Consider the following 4,983-nt stretch of genomic DNA (forward strand, 5'->3'; position numbering starts at 1 on the left):
CAGGCAAATATCTGAAACATAAACACTCAATCTAGAGAACAGCTGTACAGTAGTGAACACACACCGAGGACAAGCAAATATCTGAAACATAAACACTCAATCTAGAGAACAGCTGTACAGTAGTGAACACACATCAAGGACAGGCAAATATCTGAAACGTAAACACTCAATCTAGAGTACAGCTGTACAGTAATGAACACACACCGAGGACAGGCAAATATCTGAAACGTAAACACTCAATCTAGAGAACAGCTGTTCAGTAGTGAACACACACAAAGGACAAGCAAATATCTGATACGTAAACACTTAATCTAGAGAACAGCTGTAAAGTAGTGAACACACACACCAAGGACAGGCAAATATCTGATTAGTAAATACTCAATCTAGAGAACAGCTGTACAGTAGTGAACACACACCAAGGACAGGCAAATATATGAAACGTAAACACTCAATCTAGAGTACAGCTATACAGTAATGAACACACACCGAGGACAGGCAAATATCTGAAACGTAAACACTCAATCTAGAGTACAGCTGTACAGTAGTGAACACACATCAAGGACAGGCAAATATCTGAAACGTAAACACTCAATCTAGAGTACAGCTGTACAGTAGTGAACACACATCAAGGACAGGCAAATATCTGAAACGTAAACAATCAATCTAGAGTACAGCTATACAGTAATGAACACACACCGAGGACAGACAAATATCTGAAACATAAACACTCAATCTAGAGAACAGCTGTACAGTAGTGAACACACATCAAGGACAGGCAAATATCTGAAACGTAAACACTCAATCTAGAGTACAGCTGTACAGTAATGAACACACACCGAGGACAGGCAAATATCTGAAACGTAAACACTCAATCTAGAGAACAGCTGTACAGTAGTGAACACACATCAAGGACAGGCAAATATCTGAAACGTAAACACTCAATCTAGAGTACAGCTGTACAGTAATGAACACACACCGAGGACAGGCAAATATCTGAAACGTAAACTCTCAATCTAGAGAACAGCTATACAGTAGTGAACACACACCAAGGACAGGCAAATATCTGAAACATAAACACTCAATCTAGAGAACAGCTGTACAGTAGTGAACACACATCAAGGACAGGCAAATATCTGAAACGTAAACACTCAATCTAGAGAACAGCTGTACAGTAATGAACACACACCGAGGACAGGCAAATATCTGAAACGTAAACACTCAATCTAGAGAACAGCTGTACAGTAGTGAACACACACCAAGGACAAGCAAATATCTGATACGTAAACACTTAATCTACAGAACAGCTGTAAAGTAGTGAACACACACCAAGGACAGGCAAATATCTGAAACGTAAACACTCAATCTAGAGAACAGCTGTACAGTAATGAACACACACCGAGGACAGGCAAACATCTGAAACGTAAACACTCAATCTAGAGAACAGCTGTACAGTAATGAACACACACCAAGGACAGGCAAATATCTGAAACGAAAACATTCAATCTAGAGAACAGCTGTACAGTAATGAACACACACCGAGGACAAGCAAATATCTGAAACGTAAACACTCAATCTAGAGAACAGCTGTACAGTAGTGAACACACACCAAGGACAAGCAAATATCTGATACGTAAACACTTAATCTACAGAACAGCTGTAAAGTAGTGAACACACTCCAAGGACAGGCAAATATCTGATACATAAAAACTCAATCTAGAGAACAGCTGTTCAGTAGTGAACACACACCGAGGACAGGCAAATATCTGAAACATAAACACTCAATCTAGAGAACAGCTGTACAGTAGTGAACACACACCGAGGACAGGCAAATATCTGAAACGTAAACACTCAATCTAGAGAACAGCTGTACAGTAATGAACACACACCGAGGACAAGCAAATATCTGATACGTAAACACTTAATCTAGAGAACAGCTGTACAGTAGTGAACACACACTAAGGACAGGCAAATATCTGAAACGTAAACACTCAATCTAGAGAACAGCTGTACAGTAATGAACACACACCGAGGACAGGCAAATATCTGAAACGAAAACAGTTAATCTAGAGAACAACTGTACAGTAGTGAACACACACCGAGGACAGGCAAATATCTGAAACGTAAAACACTCAATCTAGAGAACAGCTGTACAGTAGTGAACACACACCAAGGACAAGCAAATATCTGATACGTAAACACTTAATCTAGAGAACAGCTGTAAAGTAGTGAACACACACCAAGGACAGGCAAATATCTGATACGTAAAAACTCAATCTAGAGAACAGCTGTACAGTAGTGAACACACACCAAGGACAGGCAAATATCTGAAACATAAACACTCAATCTAGAGAACAGCTATACAGTAGTAAACACACATCAAGGACAGGCAAATATCTGATACGTAAACACTTAATCTAGAGAACAGCTGTAAAGTAGTGAACACACACCAAGGACAGGCAAATATCTGAAACGTAAACACTCAATCTAGAGAACAGCTGTAAAGTAGTGAACACACACCAAGGACAGGCAAATATCTGAAACATAAACACTCAATCTAGAGAACAGCTGTACAGTAGTGAACACACACCGAGGACAAGCAAATATCTGAAACATAAACACTCAATCTAGAGAACAGCTGTACAGTAGTGAACACACACCGAGGACAGGCAAATATCTGAAACATAAACACTCAATCTAGAGAACAGCTGTACAGTAGTGAACACACACCGAGGACAAGCAAATATCTGATACATAAACACTCAATCTAGAGAACAGCTGTACAGTAGTGAACACACACCAAGGACAGGCAAATATCTGAAACGTAAACACTCAATCTAGAGTACAGCTGTACAGTAATGAACACACACCGAGGACAGGCAAATATCTGAAACGTAAACACTCAATCTAGAGAACAGCTGTACAGTAGTGAACACACACAAAGGACAAGCAAATATCTGATACGTAAACACTTAATCTAGAGAACAACTGTACAGTAGTGAACACACACCGAGGACAGGCAAACATCTGATACGTAAACACTTAATCTAGAGAACAGCTGTAAAGTAGTGAACACACACACCAAGGACAGGCAAATATCTGATTAGTAAATACTCAATCTAGAGAACAGCTGTACAGTAATGAACACACACCGAGGACAGGCAAATATCTGAAACGTAAACACTCAATCTAGAGAACAGCTGTACAGTAGTGAACACACACCAAGGACAGGCAAATATCTGAAACGTAAACACTCAATCTAGAGAACAGCTGTACAGTAGTGAACACACACCAAGGACAGGCAAATATCTGAAACATAAACACTCAATCTAGAGAACAGCTGTACAGAAGTGAACACACACCAAGGACAGGCAAATATCTGAAACGTAAACACTCAATCTAGAGAACAGCTGTACAGTAGTGAACACACACCAAGGACAGGCAAATATCTGAAACATAAACACTCAATCTAGAGAACAGCTGTACAGTAGTGAACACACATCAAGGACAGGCAAATATCTGATACGTAAAAACTCAATCTAGAGAACAGCTGTACAGTAATGAACACACACCGAGGACAGGCAAATATCTGAAACGTAAACACTCAATCTAGAGTACAGCTGTACAGTAGTGAACACACACCAAGGACAGGCAAATATCTGAAACGTAAACACTCAATCTAGAGAACAGCTGTACAGTAGTGAACACACACCAAGGACAGGCAAATATCTGAAAAGTAAACACTCAATCTAAAGAACAGCTGTACAGTAGTACACTATATCAACAGTTGTACCATCATGGTATTTAAATTATGGCAAGTCAAACAAATGTATACCCAATATTATGTCCTTTAGAATTTGTGACCAGACACATTCATTCTGACTCTAAACGGTACACCACCTGCAGTTTCTCTCAAATCGATGATCCAGTTGGATGCTGGACCCACAATGTTATAACCAACAGTATGCTGTAAAAGTTATAAGGGGGCCACCAATGATTGGCAATCCACACGTTTTATTTTCATTGCTCTATAGAAAATGTGGACCAATCTGACTTCTCTTTGGTTTTGTTTTCATTCATTCTGAACCAATGTAACAACTAACAACTAATAAGTACCTTTCAAACAACATTTCTGCATTGCTTTGTTTCATATAACATTATTAACTAGTAAACTTTAACAAAATATCATGGTCTATTAGTCCTTAATCTACCATTTTTAATTTGTAGTTAGTACCAAAAGAAGGCAGAAGGACCTGCTAAACAACACATTTGTCACGTCTAGCTTGTTGGACCAATCTTGTCTCTATTAGATTTTCATCAGACCATTATACAGTTACAAAACATGTTTAGTACAATCTAAAACATTTCTGCATGGGTTCATTTTAATTCACTAAAGCTGCTTTTGAAATTACTAAAAATCTGATTTCCCAAAAAATCATGTGTCAATTTTGTTCCAATTGACTCACTGGTTCTTTAGAAGTTTTTCTTTGTACTTAACACTTGGAAACCATAAAAACTTAACATTTTCGAAATTCCAATGAAACATGAAAATGAGATCAAGGTCAGATGAAACCTGCCAGTTCGACATGAACACCTCACAATCTTTCCATACACCTAATATGGTATCTGTATAGTTGGTATGAAGCACTCAGATCTTATTCCTGCGGAAATATAAATCTTTACACAAACAGCTGCAGGATTGCAATCCCTGTCTCACATTTTGCAACAATTGTCACAGGCGAGAACAAAAATGACAAATATACTTGAATGAATTGCTAGGATATAACCCAATTTTTCAGTTTATACAGTTCTTATCTGTATATATACAGAAGACATGAATGAGAATGATTGGAAACTATATTGTAGATCAAACAGCTACTCTGCTTATTTCATGATTGGTTGGCCATTAATTCAGGAAAGAATTGGTACAATAGATCATGTTGATTTAAATGGCATAAATTCAAGATAATGGAAATAAAACAACTG

Source organism: Mytilus edulis, chromosome 1, assembly GCF_963676685.1.
Source record: "Mytilus edulis chromosome 1, xbMytEdul2.2, whole genome shotgun sequence".
NCBI lineage: Eukaryota > Metazoa > Mollusca > Bivalvia > Mytilida > Mytilidae > Mytilus > Mytilus edulis.